This window comes from Grampus griseus (assembly GCF_964374135.1).
Source record: "Grampus griseus genome assembly, chromosome: 7".
In the NCBI taxonomy this organism is placed as follows: Eukaryota; Metazoa; Chordata; class Mammalia; order Artiodactyla; family Delphinidae; genus Grampus; species Grampus griseus.
This window is the reverse complement of record NC_139001.1, coordinates 67,694,142-67,714,892: the sequence shown is the minus strand read 5'-3', so window position 1 is coordinate 67,714,892 and position 20,751 is coordinate 67,694,142.

Below are 20,751 nucleotides of genomic sequence, written 5' to 3'. Positions count from 1 at the left end.
AAAGAATGCTCAACATCATTAATCATTAGAGAAATGCAAATCAAAACTACAATGAGATAGCATCTCACAGCGGTCAGAATGGCCATCATCAAAAATCTACAAACAATAAATGCTGGAGAGGGTGTGGAGGAAAGGGTACCCTCTTGCATTGTTGGTGGGAATGTAAATTGATACAGCCACTATGGAGAACAGTATGGAGGTTCCTTAAAAAACTAAAAATAGAACTACCATATGACTCAGCAATCCCACTACTGGCCATATACCCTGAGAAAATCATAATTCAAAAAGAGTCATGTACCAAAATGTTCGTTGCAGCTCTATTTACAATAGCCAGGACATAGAAGCAACCTAAGTGTCCATCAACAGATGAATGGATAAAGAAGATGTGGCACATATATACAATGGAATATTCCTCAGCCATATAAAGAAACGAAATTGAGTTATTTGTAGTGAGGTGGATGGACCTAGAGACTGTCATACAGAGTGAAGTAAGTCACAAAGAGAAAAACAAATACTGTATGCTAACATATATATATTTGGAATCTAAAAAAAAAAAAAAAAAATTGTCAGAAGAACCTAGGGGCAAAACGGGAATAAAGATGCAGACCTACTAGAGAGTGGACTTGAGGATACGGGGAGGGGGAAGGGTAACCTGGGGCAAAGTGGGGAGTGGCATGGACATATATACACTACCAAACATAAAATAGATAGCTAGTGAGAAGCAGCCGCATAGCAGATGGAGATCAGCTTGGTGCTTTGTGATCACCTAGAGGGGTGGGATAGGGAGGATGGGAGGGACGGAGGGAGATGCAAGAGGGAAGAGACATGGGGACATATGTCTATGTATAACTGATTCACTTTGTTATAAATCAGAAACTAACACACCATTGTAAAGCAATTATACTCCAATAAAGATGTAAAAAAAAAAAGTAAAATAATAATAATAAAATCGTCAGAAGACCTAAACAGACATTTCTCCAAAGAAGACATATAGACGTCCAATAGGCACATGAAAAGATGGTCAACATTGCTAATTATTAGAGAAATGCAAATCAGAACTACGGTGAGGTATCACCTCACACCGGTCAGAATGACCACCACTAAAAAGTCTACAAATAATAAACGCTGGAGGGGGTGTGGAGAAAAGGGAACCCTCCTCCGTTGTTGGTGGGAATGTAAACTGGTACAGCCACTCTGGAGAATAGCACGGAGGTTTCTTAAAAAACTAAAGACAGAGCTATCATATGATCTTGCAATCCCACTCCTGGGCATATATCCGGAGAAAGCCATATTTTGAAAAGATACATATACCCCAATGTTCACTGTAGCACTATTTACAATAGCCAAGACACGGAAGCAACCTAAATGTCCAAGACAGATGAATGGATAAAGAAGATATGATATATACACACAATGGAATATTACTCAACCATAAAAAAGAATGAAATAATGCCATTTGTGGCAACATGGATGGACACAGAGATTATCCTACTAAGTGAAGTAAGTCAGACAAAGACAAGTATCATATGATACCACTTATATGTGGAATCTAAAAAATAATACAAATGAATTTATTTACAAAACAGAAACAGACTCACAGATGTAAAAAACAAATCTACGGTTACCAAAGGGGAAAGGCCGGGTGGGGGTGGGTGGGTAGGGGTAAATTAGGAGTTTGGGATTACTAGATACAAACTATTATATATAAAGTAGATAAACAACAAGGTCCTACTGCATAGCACAGGGAACTATATTCAATACCTTGTAATAAACTGTAATGGAAAAGAATCTGAAAAAGAACACACACACATATATAAAATTGAATCACTTTTCTGTACACCAGAAACTAACACAACATTGTAAAAATCAACTATACTTCAATAAAAACAAACAAATAAAACTCCCAAATGAAAATGCCAGATAAAGAGGAACTGATCATGTAAAGCATTTGGGTTGCCATGTAGAGCATTTAATGTACTGAGCCCAATAATCTGTTTGGTTAGAAGTTGTCAAAATGCTTCCTATGATTGATTTTGCATCAGGTCAAATTATATGCCAATTCTCTTACTACCAAAAAAATTCTTAATGCAACAGTAATTCAGTGTTTGCTTGACCTTAATATTACAGATTTTGCATCAGTGAAAACACATTTCCTTTCTGTTCTTAGGAGGTTGAAGCGAAGGTAAAATATCTTTAGGCCCAAACTGACTACCCATAGTAAAAGCTGTTTAGCGACATAATTTATAGGGAACACGTCATAGTTTCCAGGAGTGACATGCGTCATCTTCCCACATGAAACCATGTAGAATGTAATTTTACAGTTGGGTAAGTTCTCAAGGCAGGGCACAGAGATCTGGCTGTGGGACGCCCATTAATGTCAGAAGGAGTCAAGGGGCTCTATTCCTCATGCCCCTCTTAGAGAATGCACCTGTGTCAGCCTGCTGTGAGAAGAGTCCATTCCTTTTCTGGAAATTCTGAATGCTGATGTTAACCAGCATCATGTATGGACGTTTATAAAACTTTAGGTTGGTACTTAGATTTACCTATGGTTAATCATGGTGTGAAAATCCAAAGTCATGCATTTTTACCCCCATATAATTCTAGATTTCTTTTATAAAAATGAAAAGGCCATTGTAAGCATAAATATACAATGTGATGTGAAATAGAAGTCACATAATAGAAAATCTATGCAATGTTGTAATGTGATGTTATATAATTATAATGCTTACAAAATGATGATCCATATGGTTTCAGACCTAGAATAATATTAATGTAGCTAAAAACGCGAAGTCCATGCAATAGTGGATAATTCTAATATCTCAAGTCTTTGCTTCCTATTTCTTTCACAGAGGAAAGTTGACACATAGGCCCTTGCAATACTTGTTAAAATTCCCATTTTTCTTTTTTAATTTACAACCCTCACACACTTCAGCAACCTCTAAACTGCTGCCCTCTAAAAATCCTCCACTTACTCTTGAATACCTATGTTGTATTTATTTTCTTTCCTCCCGTCTCTTTCAAAAGTCCTAGAAACAGCCTGGTTAGGCTGGATGTGCCTGTGAGGGCATGGTGTGGGCAAGAAACTGAGGAGGCCACGCCATGATCCTCCTTAGCAGAAGGTAAACGCAAAGCAAATGGTAATCAACAGTACATAATCACAGAGATTTTTGAAAGCATGCATTGGATATCATGCATGTACTCATTTTTACAAATTTTATAAATTTGCAAATATTTTACAATATGTATTTTTAAGTGCTAAGTACAAAGAACCACAGAGAATACAGAAACGAAAAAACTACAGAGATATAACTTCTGCTATCAAAGAAGGAGTTTAAAATTTAGATGATGGAAATGTTCTATAATATACCATTTTATTATAGAAAGCATTAATGGTAGCCATCAGCCACATGGAGTTGTAAAGCACCTGAAATATGGCTGAAGTAACTGAAAATGTTAGTTTCTGATTACACTTAATTTACATTTAAACTTGAATAGCCACACATTTTAATTTTTGTTTTTAAGAGATTTGAAGTTTCATTCATGCTGAATCTCTAAGGCCCAAAAGGAGTGCTTAGTACAGGTGCTGAATACACATCTGGTGAGCGAACTAACCAATGAATAAAAAAAACGTCTCTCCAGAGCCCCAGCCCAGAGCCACCTACCTCCCTTCCCTCCCACATTTTTAAGAACTTGATCCCCTCCCGCCATGGCCTCTCAAACAGGACCTCTATCTCAGAGCTCCACAGTATCTGGCCCTTCCAGCTTTCTATCTCAACCAGTAACTAACTCTTCCATTTTAACCTCCATGAAATCCAGGCAACTCCATCTCCTAAGCATCTCTGGAAACATCCTTCTCTCCTGCCCTACCTGCACCATCCACACGAATGCAGGTCTCAACCAGTCTTAAGAAGCTCAAAACTGAGCTGTCATTATCTCACTTAATACCTTCCCATTACTTTTTTTTTTTTTTTTTTTTTGGCGGTACGCGGACCTCTCACTGCTGTGGCCTCTCGCGTTGCGGAGCACAGGCTCCGGACGCGCAGGCTCAGTGGCCATGGCTCACGGGCCCAGCCGCTCCGCAGCATGTGGGATCTTCCCGGACCGGGGCACGAACCCTTGTCCCCTGCATCGGCAGGTGGACTCTCAACCACTGCGCCACCAGGGAAGCCCTTCCCATTGCTTTTGATGTAGTCCGTCTTCTCATCCGGATCCTGAGGGTCTGCGTGCTCTACACCTCCACACTTGGCGTGGTACTCCAGGCTCCAGCTCTTCGGCCTCTATTCCTTTCCTCTACTTTCTCCCTCCTGCGAGTCTTCCCAGAACCCCAGTAGTGGGTAAGGTGGGCCCAGCTTTCCGCACTACTTACCCCATCCAGGCCTGGGGGCTTAGGGCTACTCCTCTTCTCTCCCTGCACTAACACAGTCCCTGTCCAACCAAATGAATCTTCGCACCAGGACACTGACCATTCTCATTCTGTCCTTCCATGGCACCTCGGACCTGGGCTGCCCACCGCTGAGCTTCCTGAGGGTTGGCGTAAGAGTAAGGGACTGACTCCCAGGGCCACTCCTGAGGAGGGGGAGAGTCCGGGCTCAGTGCCTTCCCCCAGCACACACTGCGCGATGACCAAAGGAATACGGGGTAACATTTGGAGGCCCACTTTCACCGCCCTAAGCCCTTGACTCGTGTTATCTTACGAAACCCTCATAGTAGTCCTATGAAGGTAGGTACTAACATTATGCCCATTTTACAGAAGAGGAAACAGAAGCAAGTTAAAAACTGACTGCTTGGGCTTCCCTGGTGGCGCAGTGGTTGGGAGTCCGCCTGCCGATGCAGGGGGCGCGGGCTCGTGCCCCGGTCCGGGAGGATCCCCCGTGCCGCGGAGCGGCTGGGCCCGTGGGCCATGGCCGCTGGGCCTGCGCGTCCGGAGCCTGTGCTCCGCGGTGGGAGAGGCCACAACTGTGAGAGGCCCGCGTACCGCAAAAACAAACAAACAAAAAAACTGACCGCTTAAGGGCATTCGGCTGGCAAATGGAGGAGCCAGGCCTCCGGCGCCCCTGATGCCTCCAGTCCCCACTCGCGGCCTCCAGCCAGGAACGCCCTAATCGCTCTAGGTTCCGCTCAGCGATAGCCTCTGCGGCTGCGCAGAGTGTCCGGCGGCGTCAGGCAGGCTCCCAGAAGCCTCCGCGCGCGCATGGGCAGGAGCGCCACTGCCGAGCTCAGGGATGAAGTTGCCACCCAGCTGCCCGAGGCGACGCCCTCTCTGGTTCCACACACTGAAGTTTGAATAGCTACCATATTTGGCAGAGCAAATCTGGAAAATCCAAAAGTCGAGTTTGTGAGTAAGTACCAACAATTTCAAAGGAGGGTTAGTGCTACCATAAAAGTACAAACACAGTTCTTTAAGGCTGAGAGAAGTAAAATATCTCCGTTGAGAAAAATTTAAAACAATAGTTTAATGTAGATTTGAAGGATGAAGAAGCGTCATTTAGGACTTCCCTGATGGCGCAGTGGTTGAGAGTCCGCCTGCCGATGCAGGGGACACGGGTTCATGCCCTGGTCCGTGAGGATCCCACATGCCGCGGAGCGGCTGGGCCCGTGAGCCATGCCTGCTGGGCCTGCGCGTCCGGAGCCTGTGCTCCGCAACGGGAGAGGCCCGTGCACCGCATAAAAAAAAAAAACCAAACAATCATTTGGATTGTACAGTTGATTTCATGGATGAGTTTAAGGGGTGTCAAGTGTTTTTTTTTTTTCTTTTTTTGCGGTACACAGGCCTCTCACTGTTGCGGCCTCTCCCGTTGCGGAGCACAGGCTCCGGACGCTCAGGCCCAGCAGCCATGGCTCACGGGCCCAGCCGCTCCGCGGCATGTGGGATCCTCCCGGACCAGGGCACGAACCCGTGTCCCCTGCATCGGCAGGCGGACCCTCAACCACTGCGCCACCAGGGAAGCCCTCAAGTGTTTTATATACTCTTGTTTATTCAAGTCCCAAGCTGGGAAATATTGCCTCTACTTTATAATGTTTGGAAATGAGACTCCGGGGTTAATTGACATACCCAAGTTTACGTGGCTAGTAAGTAGTGCTTACGAGGATTGAACCCAGGTCTACCTGACTCCTGACCGCAGGTGTGTTCCACATCACTATGCTGGTGAAGGAGTGAGGGGGAATCAAAAATTATTCAAGGCTACAAAACAGGATGACATGAAGGTGGCAGTGCCATGATCAGAAGTGGTTTAGGTAGGCAGAAGGTTAGCTTGGAGGTGGTGGATGGATGTATAAAGTACTCAGGGAGAAGATAGCAGTGAAGATTTGGAACTGAGGGAAAGACTGAATGCTTAGGATGAGAATAGATGTGGGAGCCAACTGCAGAATCTGATGAGTGCGGCTGGAGTAGCAGTGGATCATAACAGGGAAGAATGCACAAATAAGGGTGCATAATTAAAATCTTAGGAAACATGCCTTTTTAGGGCTCAGGAAGAGAAGAGGAGCCACTAAACGGATCAGTGGAGTGATTAGAGAAGGAGGAACAAACAATATCAAGTAAGTGGTGGTCACCAGTGTCGAATACTATAGAGAGAACAAGGAGGGTGAAGAGGTAGCAGTGAGAATGAAGAGTTTCCTGTTGGAAAGTTTCGTGACCCTTAAAAGAGAGGAAGCACAACTATTTAGAAGCCCTCAAATTTCCTCAAAATTTATACTTTCCCAAGGCCCTTCCCTACACTCCTAAGCCTATGCACTCATGCATACCAGTTGTTTTTTTCAGGAATTTAGGTAGAAAAGATCTGAGTACTTTAAAAATAGGCCTTATGGCTTTTATGAGCCGTATCTGTCTTTTCTCCCTATTTCTAGCACTGGTCTATGGTTGGGACTTAGTAGCACTTAATACAAAGTTATAGGATGAATGAATGAGACTAGGTAATGTCTTTTTTTTTTCCCCATGCATATTTTAGTATTTTGGGAAAAGGATATTTATTAATTACTGAACCCCCAGGTACTAAGTATTATTGGTAACACAGAATAAAATGTTAGATACTGTTTTTGTCCTCAAAGAATTTGTAGTCTATATGGAGGAGGGGATAAAACAAACACTTCTGAGATTATTAGGTGCTAAGTTTTATGGAACACAACATTGACAACCAGGCAGTTGCAGTGGTCCAGCCAGACTGGTTTTTAAATACTAAACTACTTTCCTTGCTCTGTGTAGTGCCTTGGCCCCCATACCCTTCCCTGGGAACGCAGGACATCCCCATATTCTAGCAATTGAATGAGTAAGGCCTGGCAAACAGGAGCCTCTGGAATCCTGTCCTAGAGTATAGCCAGTGTCCATTCTGATTGGATGGATTTCTTGTCATCTCAATTGTTGAATATTTTGATTACCACCCTGGATGTGTGTATTATTAACACTGTAGGAATTTGCAAAAAGTCTTAGAAAATAAGGTAAAACAAATGACTCAGAGATAGGGGTGATGTTAATTTCTTTACGTAAAATGATTATCAATCATGGATTAATCACATATTAATCATAGATATGTGGGCGCATCTAAATTTGATATTCCAATACTAACTTTGGATTGAAATGGGTTCAGTACACAAAGATTGTTCGTCTAGCCCTGGGTTTGCTTTAATTGGCTTTATGGCCTTGGTTAAGTCACTTTACTTCTGGGTTTATTTTATTTCTTTGTGAAATAGGTAGACCAAAAAATTGTATGAGAATGATTTCTGCTGCAGGTATCAGAAAAATCCTATTCAACTGGCTGAAGAACTAAGAACTTTTTATATAACATATAAAAAGAGGTCTACAGGAAGGACAGTCTTAAGGAAGGATAGATGAAGACACTGGCTCCACTTTATGAATCTCTTGGTTCTATTCTCTACACGTGTAGACTTCGTGTTCAGTGTAGTCAAATAAGAAGGACATTGCTTTCTGTGTCTTTCTTAAGAGTGAATAGTACCCTTCCCCCCCACCAGTTTCTCATCAAAGTTGTGTCATATGTTCCTGTCTAAACTGATACCTGGCAAGGAGAATGGGACCACAATGATTGACTTAGACTATACCAGTCTTGCCCTCTGGCTGGGCATGAGTCCAGCTTTCCTTGAACATGGCCAAAATAGATCATGGGTACCCAAACAAAACCAAGATTCTGTTAGGAAGAAGGAAAGAGAGTGTGACTGCTGTGTGGACAATTATGATTCCCCTTTTAGCAAATGAAATTGTTGACCTGTCTTCATTCTTCAATATCCTTCCCTCCTTACCTCAAATACTACCTACTTGGATTTGAAGCCCCAACACTCTCAAACAGGGATCATCTATCATTTACATGAAAGTCATCCAGAGGAGGACAGTTAGATGAATCAAACTTTGTTCTAACACCAGTCCTTCTCTCATCACTCCATTGCTTCAAGGAACTGTAAAAGGAAGGGTGGGTTATCGCAGTGGGATACTGCATAGTGCTAATAATGCCAACGATCATGGATTAGTCCTCATATTAACTAAATTGTACTGTTTTGGTTTTCTTTTGCCAACAATCTGCCAGGTACTGAGAAGAGTCCTGGAGGACAGGGCAGTTTGTTGTTTTTTTTTTTAAAGACGATGTTGGGGGTAGGAGTTTATTAATTAATTAATTAATTTTTGCTGTGTTAGGTCTTTGTTTCTGTGCGAGGGCTTTCTCTAGTTGTGGCGAGCGGGGGCCACTCTTCATCGCGGTACACGGGCCTCTCACTATCGCGGCCTCTCTTGTGGAGCACAGGCTCCAGACCCACAGGCTCAGTAGTTGTGGCTCACAGGCCTAGTTGCTCCGCGGCATGTGGGATCTTCCCAGACCAGGGCTCGAACCCGTGTCCCCTGCGTTAGCAGGCAGATTCTCAACCACTGCGCCACCATGGAAGCCCGACAGGGCAGTTTGATGTAGTTTCTACTGAGGGCGTACAGTGCACTTTGGCAGAAATTCAGCTGTTAGAATTCCAGACAGGTAAACCTATCGGCTAGCACTGTAAAATAACTAACCTGTTCTTAGCCAGACACACTTACTGTATTCTCACAAAACGGCAAATTCGGAGAGGATTAATGAAGGTGTTGAGGAAGTGGGAGAAAGAAAGCAGCTGACTGATCAGTACTGTTTTCTTAGTTTCTTTACCCTGGACATTGTGAGTGTACTTGATGGTTTGTATTCTGACTCCTTCCTGATTTATTTCTGAACATAACCTCTATCATCTTAGGTCTGTGGAAAATTCATCTCATTAACTAGAACACTGACTTTCCAATTAAGTATCAGATCTTAAATTATTATCTATAACTGATACTGAATCTGTGGGCCAGCTCAGGTCGAAGTGAGTTCCTTTGTACTCCCAGGGAGGAATTCAGTGACTAGCGCAAAGCCGTGGATCAGAAAAGGGTTCTTGATTTGATGTGCTTGCTCCCTACTTCCCTCTATTAGATTACACCCTGACAACTCTACCTCCTACTCAGCTTGTTATACACAGATGGATATTTGAACAGTTTCTCATAAAGAATATTTCAGCTTGAGAAGAAGTATGAATATGTAGTAATTCAAGGTTCTTCACATTTGAGACATGGTTCTGGTAGCATGATTATTAACTTTTGACTTTACTATAGATCACAGATTCATAGTTGGATTAAGAATTACAATATTGTAAGATATGAAAAGAAATGACTTCTAAATTGTCCTAGAAAGAGTCAACCTCAGATGGCCCTGGGTGGCATTGAAATCTTGAATGATTTATTACCTTTTCCCCTCATTTTCTCCCTTCTTTTAGATGGAGAGTTAAAAAAAAAGATTCCAATGTATTTTCTTTGTTGACTTATTAGCCATCACTCTTTCTTCTTTTTTAAAGTGGTTGCTTTAGGGTGTATAATACACGTCTTTAACTTATCACAATTTACCTTTAAGTAATATTATACTTCACTTTGTCTCTTCCCAGCCTTTATGTCATTGTCGTTATATATTGTATTTCTACATGTTATAAAAGCAAACATACATTGTAATTGCTTTTACTTTTAACAGAGAACCAACTTTTAAAATATTTAAAAATTAAGCAACAGTATCTTTCATATTTACCCACGTTAACAATTTTAGTGCTTTTCATTCCTTTGTGTACATACAGATTTCCACCTGATTCATTTTCATTATGCCTAAGGGACTTCTTTCAATATTCCTTATAATGTAGTTTTGCTGGTAATTCATTTTTTCAGTTTTTAGATGTCTGAAAAAATTCATTTCCTCTTTATTTTTAAAAGATATTTTCACTGAGTATAGAATTCTACATTGACACACTTGTTTTTCTTCCCTTCAGTACCTCAGAGATAATTCTCCACTGTCTTCTGGAATGTATTGTTTTCAGCAAGAAATCTGCTATTATTCATATCTTTGTTCCTCTGTATGTAATGTACCTTTTTTTCCATTTAATTATGATGTGTATCAATATCATTTTATTTGTGTTTCTTATGCTTGGGTTTAGTTGACCTTTTTGAATATATAGGTCTGTCATTTTCAACAAAACTGGAAAATGTTTGACCATGATTATTCAAACATTTTTACTGTCCTCCTCTTTTTTTTTTTTTTTTTTTTGCATTACGCGGGCCTCTCACTGTTGTGGCCTCTCCCGCTGCGGAGCACAGGCTCCGGACGCGCAGGCTCAGCGGCCATGGCTCACGGGCCCAGCCGCTCCGCGGCATGTGGGATCTTCCCAGACCGGGGCACGAACCCGCGTCCCCTACATTGGCAGGCAGACTCTGAACCACTGCGCCACCAGGGAAGCCCTGTCCTCCTCTTTTGGTGACTCTATAAGTTACATTAGCTGCTTAAAGTTGTCCCACATCTCACTGATGCTCTGTTCATTTTTCCTCCAGTCTTTTATCCGTTTTTCATATTGAGTATTTTCTTTTGTGATATATTCGGGTTCACACATCTTTTCTTCTTCGTTGTCTTATCTGTTTTAAATTCTACCCAGAGAAATGTTGTCAGTTATTGCATTTTTTTATCTCTAAAAATTTGACTTAGTTTACTTTTATATCATCAGTGTCTCTATTTATGACTCACTCTTTATGCTGTCTTCTTGAATATATGGAATATAGTTATAAAAGCTGTTTTAATGTTCTTGCATACTAATTGTATTATCTGTGTCATTTTTGGATCTTCTTCTATTGATTAATTTTTCTCCTCACGACATGGCATGTTTTCCTGTTTCTTTGCATTTCAGGGAATTTTTGACTGGATGACAGACACTGTGAATTTTATGTTGTTGGATGACAGGTATATTTAAATTCCTATAAATATTCTTGAGGTTTGTTCTGAACCTCAAGTAAGTTACTTGGAAACAGCTTGATTCTACGAAGGCTTGCTTTGAATTTTGCTAGGTAGAACCAGAGCAGCCTTTAGTCTAGGCTTACTTTTCCCTATTACTGAAGCAATACCTTTCTATGTGCTCAATGCCCCATGAATTATGAGGATTTTATATTTTCTCTATGAGAATATTGAATAATTCCAGCCTGGTGTGAGTTGCAGAGATTTTTCTGTCTTCTCCTTTTGAGATGTTTTATTTCCTACCTTAGACAGTTTCCTCATGTGCATGTACTAATCAGTACTCAATCAAAGGCTTAAGGAGGACCCTCTGCAGATATCTGGAGAGCTCTCTGTCTCTTTCTCTTCCCCCCCCCCCCTTTCTCTGGCTCTGGCTCTCTCTTTTCTCTGGTATTCTTTCCTGTGAACTCTAGCCACATTGGCTTCCCAATTCTATTATCTCATCAATTCCAGGAGATGGCTGACTTCAGCAGGTTTCCCTTTCCCTGTGCTGCAGCCTGGAAGATGCTTCCAGGCAGTAATCTGGAAAAATCATAGAGCTCACCTTGTTTGTTTCCTCCCCCTAAGTGATCACTTTTCTGTGCTGCCTGATGTGCAGTATCTGAAAACTGTTGTTTCATATATTTCATATGGTTTTAAATTTGTTTTTGAGGTAGGAGAATAAATCTGGTGCTTGTTACTCATCTTGGCAGAAGCAGAAGTTGTTGAATAATTTCTTTTTTTTTTTATTCAAACAGAAAGTCACAAAAATTATAATCATCCTCATCAGTTCACTCAGTCCCATGTAATTAATTTTTTTTTCATCTTGATCTTTTGTTAGCACTTTTATGAATTCATCAGTTTTCCATTAGAGTTCTGAAAATGCTTATTCATTCAGTTCAGCAGTATAGTCAGTTACCAGAAACCTGTACTTGTCAGAGTCTTTTCCATGAATTCCTTGAAGATGAAACCCTTTTATAGGAACATTTTTGCAAAAGCATCAGAGTGCACCCAGAACTGTCTGTAAATGACAAAAGACTTAAAAATGACCACGGTTAAAGATTTGATGAAAGTTCATAATAATGCAATTGACAAGGAAATTTAGTTATTTCTGAGATATACATTTTAAAGTAATAACTAGAATTATGACTTATAACATTATACCAGAACATATAAGATTTTTAGAAATTCCATGTAATGTCTGAAATATTTATATTAACATATTTCCATACAAATAACCCAAAGAAAATTTAGTATTAGTTGTTTTTTGTTTGTTTGTTTGTTTATACTGCAGGTTCTTATTAGTCATCAGTTTTATACACATCAGTGTATACATGTCAATCCCAATCGCCCAATTCAGCACACCACCATCCCCACCCCACCGTGGTTTTCCCACCTTGATGTCCATACATTTGTTCTCTACATCTGTGTCTCAACTTCTGCCCTGCAAACCAGTTCATCTATACCATTTTTCTAGGATCCACATACATGCGTTAATATACGATATTTGTTTTTCTCTTTCTGATTTACCTCACTCTGTATGACAGTCTCTAGGTCCATCCACGTCTCAACAAATAACTCAATTTCGTTCCTTTTTATGGCTAATATTGCATTGTATATATGTACCACAACTTCTTTATCCATTCATCTGTCGATGGGCATTTAGGTTGCTTCCATGATGTGGCTATTGTAAATAGTGCTGCAGGGAACATTGGGGTGCATGTGTCTTTTTGAATTATGGCTTTCTCTGGGTATATGCCCAGTAGTGAGATTGCTGGATCATATGGTAATTCTATTTTTAGTTTTTTAAGGAACCTCCATACTGTTCTCCATAGTGGCTGTATCGATTTACATTCCCACCAACAGTGCAAGAGGGTTCCCTTTTCTCCACACCCTCTCCAGCATTTGTTGCTTGTAGATTTTCTGATGACCATTCTAACTGATGTGAGGTGATACCTCATTGTAGTTTTGATTTGCATTTCTCTAATAATTAGTGATGTTGAGCAGCTTTTCATGTGCTTTTTGGCCATCTGTATGTCTTCTTTGGAGAAATGTCTATGTAGGTCTTCTGCCCATTTTAGGATTGGGTTGGTTGTTTCTTTAATATTAAGCTGCATGAGCTGTTTATATATTTTGGAGATTAATCCTTTGTCAGTTGCTTCATTTGCAAATATTTTCTCCCATTCTGAAGGTTGTCTTTTGGTCTTGTTTATGGTTTCTTTTCCTGTGCAAAAGCTTTGAAGTTTCATTAGGTCCCATTTGTTTATTTTTGTTTTATTTCCATTACTCTAGGAGGTGGATTAAAAAAGATCTTGCTGTGATTTATATCAAAGAGTGTTCTTCCTATGTTTTTCTCTAAGAGTTTTATAGTGTTTGGTCTTACGTTTAGGTCCCTAATCCATTTTGAGTTTATTTTTGTGTATGGTGTTAGGGAGTGTTCTAATTTCATTCTCTTACATGTAGCTGTCCAGTTTTTCCAGCACCACTTATTGAAGAGACTGTCTTTTCTCCATTGTATATCTTTGCCTCCTTTGTCATAGATTAGTTGACCATAGATGCGTGGGTTTATCTCTGGGCTTTCTATCTTGTTCCATTGATCTATGTTTCTGTTTTTGTGCCAGTACCATATTGTCTTGATTACTGTAGCTTTGTAGTATGGTCTGAAGTCAGGGAGTCTGATTCCTCCAGCTCCGTTTTTTTCCCTCAAGACTGCTTTGGCTATTCGGGGTCTTTTGTGTCTCCATACAAATTTTAAGATGATTTGTTCTAGTTCCATAAAAAATGCCATTGGTAGTTTGATAGGGATTGCATTGAATCTGTAGATTGCTTTGGGTAGTATAGTCATTTTCACAATATTGATTCTTCCAATCCAAGAACATGGTATATCTCTCCATCGGTTGGTATCACCTTTAATTTCTTTCATCAGTGTCTTATAGTTTTCTGCATACAGTTCTTTTGTCTTCCTTGGTTGGTTTATTCCTAGGTATTTTATTCTTTTTGTTTCATCATTAGTGTATAGGAATGCAAGAGATTTCTGTGCATTAATTTTGTATCCTGCAACTTTACCAAATTCATTGATGAGCTCTAGTAGTTTTCTGTTGGCATTTTTAGGATTCTCTATGTATAGTATCATGTCAACTGCAAACAGTGACAGTTTTACTTCTTCTTTTCCAATTTGTATTCCTTTTGTTTCTTTTTCTTCTCTGATTGCTGTGGCTAGGACTTCCGAAACTATGTTGAATAATAGTGGTGAGAGTGGACATCCTTGTCTCGTTCCTTATCTTAGAGGAAATGCTTTCAGTTTTTCACCATTGAGAATGATGTTTACTGTGGGTTTGTCCTATATGGCCTTTATTATGTTGACGTAGATTCCCTCTATGCCCACTCTCCGGAGAGTTTTTATCATAAATGGGTGTTGAATTTTGTCAAAAGCTTTTTCTGCATCTATTGAGATGATCATATGGTTTTTATTCTTCAATTTGTTAATATGGTGTGTCACATTGATTGATTTGCATATATAGAAGAATCCTTGCATCCCTGGGATAAATCCCACTTGATCATGGTGTATGATCCTTTTACTGTGCTGTTGGATTCTGTTTGCTAGTATTTTGTTGAGGATTTTTGCATCTATATTCATCAGTGATATTGGTCTGTAATTTTCTTTTTTTGTAGTATCTTTGTGTGGGATTGGTATCAGGGTGATGGTGGCCTCATAGAATGAGTTTGGGAGTGTTCCTTCCTCTGCAATATTTTGGAAGAGTTTGAGAAGGATAGGTGTTAGCTCTTCTCTAAATGTTTGATAGAATTCACCTGTGAAGCCATCTGGTCCTGGACTTTTGTTTGTTGGAAGTTTTTTTTTTTTTTTTTTTGCAGTATGAGGGCCTCTCACTGATGTGGCCTCTCCCGTTGTGGAGCATAGGCTCCGGACGCGCAGGCTCAACGGCCATGGCTCACAGGCCCAGCCACTCTGCGGCATGGGGGATCTTCCCGGACCGGGGCACGAACCCGTGTCCCCTGCTTTGGCAGGCGGACTCTCAACCACTGCATCACCAGGGAAGCCCTGTTAGAAGATTTTTAATCATAATTTCCATTTCATTACTTGTGATTCGTCTGTTCATATTTTCTGTTTCTTCCTGGGTCAGTCTTGGAAGATAATACCTTTCTAAGAATTTGTCCATTTCTTCCAGGTTGTCCATTTTATTGGCATAGAGTTGCTTGTAGTAGTCTCTTAGGATGCTTTGTATTTCTGTGTTGTCTATTGTAACTTCTCCTTGTTCATTTCTAATTTTATTGATTTGAGTCCTCTCTCTTTTTTTCTTGATGAGTTTGACTAATGGTTTATCAATTTTGTTTATCTTCTCACAGAACCAGCTCTTAGTTTTATTGATCTTTGCTATTGTTTTCTTTGTTTCTATTTCATTTATTTCTGCTCTGATCTTTATGATTACTTTCCTTCTGCTAACTTTGGGTTTTGTTTGTTCTTCTTTCTCTAGTTCCTTTAGGTGTAAGGTTAGATTGTTTACTTGAGATTTTTCTTGTTTCTTGAGGAAGGCTTGTATAGCTATAAAATTCCCTCTTAGAACTGCTTTTGCTGCATCCCATAGGTTTTGGATCATCGTGTTTTCATTGTCATTTGTCTCTAGGTAGTTTTTGATTTCCTCTTTGATTTCTTCAGTGATCTCTTGGTTGTTTAGTAACGTATTGTTTAGCCTCCATGTGTTTGTGTTTTTTATGTTTTTTTTTCCCTTGTAATTCATTTCTAATCTCATAGCGTTGTGGTCAGAAAAGATGCTTGATATGATTTCAATTTTCTTAAATATACTGAGGCTTGATTTGTGACCCAAGATGTGATCTATCCTGGAGAATGTTCTGTGCGCACTTGAGAAGAAAGTGTAATCTGCTGTTTTTGGATGGAATGTCCTATAAATAATAATTAAATCTATCTGGTCTATTGTGTCATTTAAAACTTCTGTTTCCTCATTTATTTTCATTTTGGATGATCTGTCCATTGGTGTAAGTGAGGTGTTAAAGTCCCCCACTATTATGGCCTTACTGTCGATTTCCTCTTTTATAGCTGTTAGCAGTTGCCTTATATATTTAGGTGCTCCTATGATGGGTGCATATATATTTATAATTGTTATATCTTCTTCCTGGATTGATCCCTTGATCATTATGTAGTGTCCTTCCTTGTCTCTTGTAACATTTTTTATGTTAAAGTCTATTTTGTCTGATATGAGTATAGCTACTCCAGCTTTCTTTTGATATCCATGTGCATGGAATATCTTTTTCCATTCCCTCACTTTCAGTCTGTATGTGTCCCTAGGTCTGAAGTGGGTCTCTTGTAGACAGCATATATATGGGTCTTGTTTTTGTATCCATTCAGCAAGCCTGTGTCTTTTGGTTGGAGCATCTAATCCATTCACAGTTAAGGTAATTATCGATATGTATATTCCTATGACCATTTTCTTAATTGTTTTGCATTTGTTTTTGTAGATCCTTTTCTTCTCTTGTGTTTCCCACTTAGAGAAGTTCCTTTAGCGTTTGTTATAGAGCTGGTTTGGTGGTGCTGAATTCTCTTAGCTTTTGCTTGTCTGTAAAGCTTTTGATTTCTCCATCGAATCTGAATGAGATCCTTGCTGGGTAGAGTAATCTTCGTTGTAGGTTCTTTCCTTTCATCACTTTAAATATATTGTGCCACTCCCTTCTGGCTTGTAGAGTTTCTGCTGAGAAATCAGCTGTTAACCTTATGGGAGTTCCCTAGTATGTTATTTTTCGTTTTTTCCTTGCTGCTTTCAATAATTTTTCTTTGTCTTTAATTTTTGCCAGTTTGATTACTGTGCATCTCAGCATGTTTCGCCTTGGGTTTATCCTGTATGGGAGTCGTGCACTTCCTGGACTTGGGTGGCTATTTCCTTTCCCATGTTAGGGAAGTTTTCATCTATAATCTCTTCAAATATTTTCTCAGATCCTTTCTCTCTCTCTTCTCCTTCTGGGACCCCTATAATGCAAATGTTGTTGCATTTAATGTTGTCCCAGAGGTCTCTTAGGCGGTCTTCATTTCTTTTCATTCTTTTTTCTTTATTCTGTTCTGCAGCAGTGAAATCCACAATTCTGTCTTACAGGTCACTTATCCGTTCTTCTGCCTCAGTTATTCTGCTATTGATTCCTTCTAGTGTAGTTTTCATTTCAGTTATTGTGTTGTTCATCTCTATTTGTTTGTTCTTTAATTCTTCTAGGTCTTTGTTAAACATTTCTTGTATCTTCTCGATCTTTGCCTCCATTCTTTTTCCGAGGTCCTGGATCATCTTCACTATCATTATTCTGAATTCTTTTTCTGGAAGGTTGCCTATCTCCACTTCATTTAGTTGTTTTTCTGGGGTTTTACCTTGTTCCTTCATCTGGTACATAGCCCTCTGCCTTTTCATCTTGTCTATCTTTCTGTGAATGTGGTTTTTGTTCCACAGGCTGCAGGATTGTAGTTCTTCTTGCTTCTGCTGTCTGCCCTCTGGTGGATGAGGCTATCTAAGAGGCTTGTGCAAGTTTCCTGATGGGAGGGACTGGTGGTGGGTAGAGCTGACTGTTGCTATGGTGGGCAGAGCTTAGTAAAACTTTAATCTACTTGACTGTTGATGGGTGGGGCTGGGTTCCCTCCCTGTTGGTTGTTTTGCCTGAGGCCACCCAACACTGGAGCCTACCTGGGCTCTTTGGTGGGGTTAATGACAGACTCTGGGAGGGCTCACGCCAAGGAGTACTCCCCAGAACTTCTGCAGCCACTGTCCTTGTCCCCACGGTGAGCAATAGCCACCTCCCACCTCTGCAGGAGACCCTCCAACACTAGCAGGTAGGTCTGGTTCAGTCTCCCCTGGGGTCACTGCTCCTTCCCCTGGGTCCTGATGTGCACACTACTTTGTGTGTGCCCTCCAAGAGTGGAGTCTCTGTTTCCCCAAGTCCTGTCGAAGTCCTGCAATCAATTCCCACTAGGCTTCAAAGTCTGATCCTCTAGGAATTCCCCCTCCCGTTGCCGGACCCCCAGGTTGGGAAGCCTGACGTGGGGCTCAGAACCTTCACTCCAGCGGATGGATTTCTGTTGTATAAGTATTCTCCAGTCTGTGAGTCACCCACCCAGCAGTTATGGGATTTGATTTTATTGTGGTTTTGCCCCTCCTACTGTCTCATTGTGGCTTCTCCTTTGTCTTTGGATGTGGGGTATCTTTTCTGGTGTGTTCCAGTGTCTTCCTGTCGATGATTGTCCCGCAGCTTGTTGTGATTCTGGTGTTCTTGCACAAGGGCATGAAAGCAGGTCCTTCTACTCTGCCATCTTAGTTCCTCCCAGGAGTAATTTCTTGATATGCAAGGTCTAGCCATAAACAGCTGTGTGTTTCTATTGAAAAATCTAAATTTCAGTGCAATTTTATTCTGGTAAGAGCGTCTGAATAATTTTTTAAATATAAACTTGCCAAACTTTTAGTGCTTTTCATTTACTATTCGTGTATTTACGGCTCTGTTGTTTTTCTCTCTATGCACTTCTTCCTTGTTAATCTGTCACCAGTTAATCTCATTCTGCTTCCCAGTTTAAAGCTGTCTTGCTCCTTTGTATGTGTCTATATGTGTTTTGGCTCAAATGCTTTCTAACCAAGTTCACCTCTTGTGAATTCTCCAACAAAGCCCCACAGGCAGAGTGTTTTCCTACTTTATACCCAATGCCTCCAAATAGCGCTTGTCATCAGGTCATTCTTTCTTCCCACAAAATCATCTCTCTGTAAGTGTAGGTTCACTCTTCTAGAGTGGTAATTTTCACGTTACAATGCATTGAAACAATCCAGGACTCCTTTTCTGATTCTACTTCTATTCAGAGTTTCACTGGATCTGAATGTGCTGTTAAGTGGGCCCCACTATATTATGTAGTTAAATGACAAAATATCTTTAAACATCTTGTCAGATTAATAAGCTTTTGTAGGGCAAACCCTCTTCATTATAAAGTCAGTCTTCTCTATCACAGATGCCAGGATTTCTTAACATTTTCACTCTTTGATCTTGGAAGAAATAGTTCTAATAAAAGTAGCACACAATACCACTTTTGATAAAATACTTACTGCCTGTGGAATGATATTGTCCTATGAGACTCTGACTTGAGTAATCCCATTCCTTTCTATATTATTTAGAAAGGAATATTTCTAAATTTCTAATATTTCTGTCTTTTTAAAACTTGGTCTCCAACCCCCCCCGCCATTTGTCAGTTAAATTGTGTTAGGAGCTCATGCAGACTTCCATAGCTGGAGTAGAAAAAAAATATTTTGTTAAGATGTTAGGCAGTACTAAATATAGTTATCATTATTGTGGCCTTTATATATACATTACAATTTTGTCACAAGCTCAATGTAATATCTAGAAATTCCCTTAAAATAAAAACTAGTGAGTGTGTTATGAAATTACAGCCAGGACAGATGGCCAGATCCTGTCACTAGAAATAAAAGTAATGTTATAAGTGTATAACTCCATTGGGGAAATTGAGTACCATAATAAAGTAGACTTCCACTTTCTGCAATGAAATTCAATGACTGTTGAGGAGTTTAGGGTTTAGAAAATTGAAAAATGAAACCTTTGGTTTTTTGCCGCTGTTTGATGATGTGTAGCAAGTCCCTTTATGGACTGAGGCTAACATCCAAATAGTAACAAGCTTGCAGTGAATAGAGCCCACAGAGGATAAGCTACTAAATCTTGCAATAAAAGCTGTGTGATTTACAGTAAATTCCAGAGGGCTGACAGCACCACAGCTGAGGGCATAAACACTTCTTTCATGGCTGAAGCTTCAGTCAGCTCTGTCTGCTGTGAAGTACAATCGAGCAGCGAGGCATGCTGCTTACCAGCAATGACTTTGATAAATAACTAGGAAGTCCTACTGTTGGCTTAAAACTAGAAGTTGTTCAGTTGCAATTCTGCATTTGTCCTGCTTTAATGGGTATGGAAGTGGCTTTAGCTGTAATCTGTCAGTGATTGATTAGGCCTTGCTGAATCCACTCTCCACTCCATTTTCAGCTCCCTGCTTTCCACGGTTAAAGCAAAATTGGTACATATGTGACTGCCCTCTTATGAGGAAAGTAAACACTTTTAATTCTGCTCAAGTGAGTATGGGTTAAATGGCCCCAACTGATAAATTGGTGACAGAACAACAAATCTTAACAGCCGAGAAACGGAATTCTACACGCAAAGATGTTTGGGATCACATGTAGTTTTCATTTGCTGCTGGCAGAGTGGTTTGTAGTTAAGAGTCCCAATCACCTTCATTTATTCCGTGCGCAAACATAAAAGCCAAGGAGGAAGTAGGCCACTGTTCTAATCATAGAAGTATTGAGATATCAGGTTTAATGCCGGACCCACTCATAATCACTCTGCCTGTCTAAATTAGGCGTGCTATTAAACAAGTGCATGAATTCCACAACATAGGAGAGAGAATATT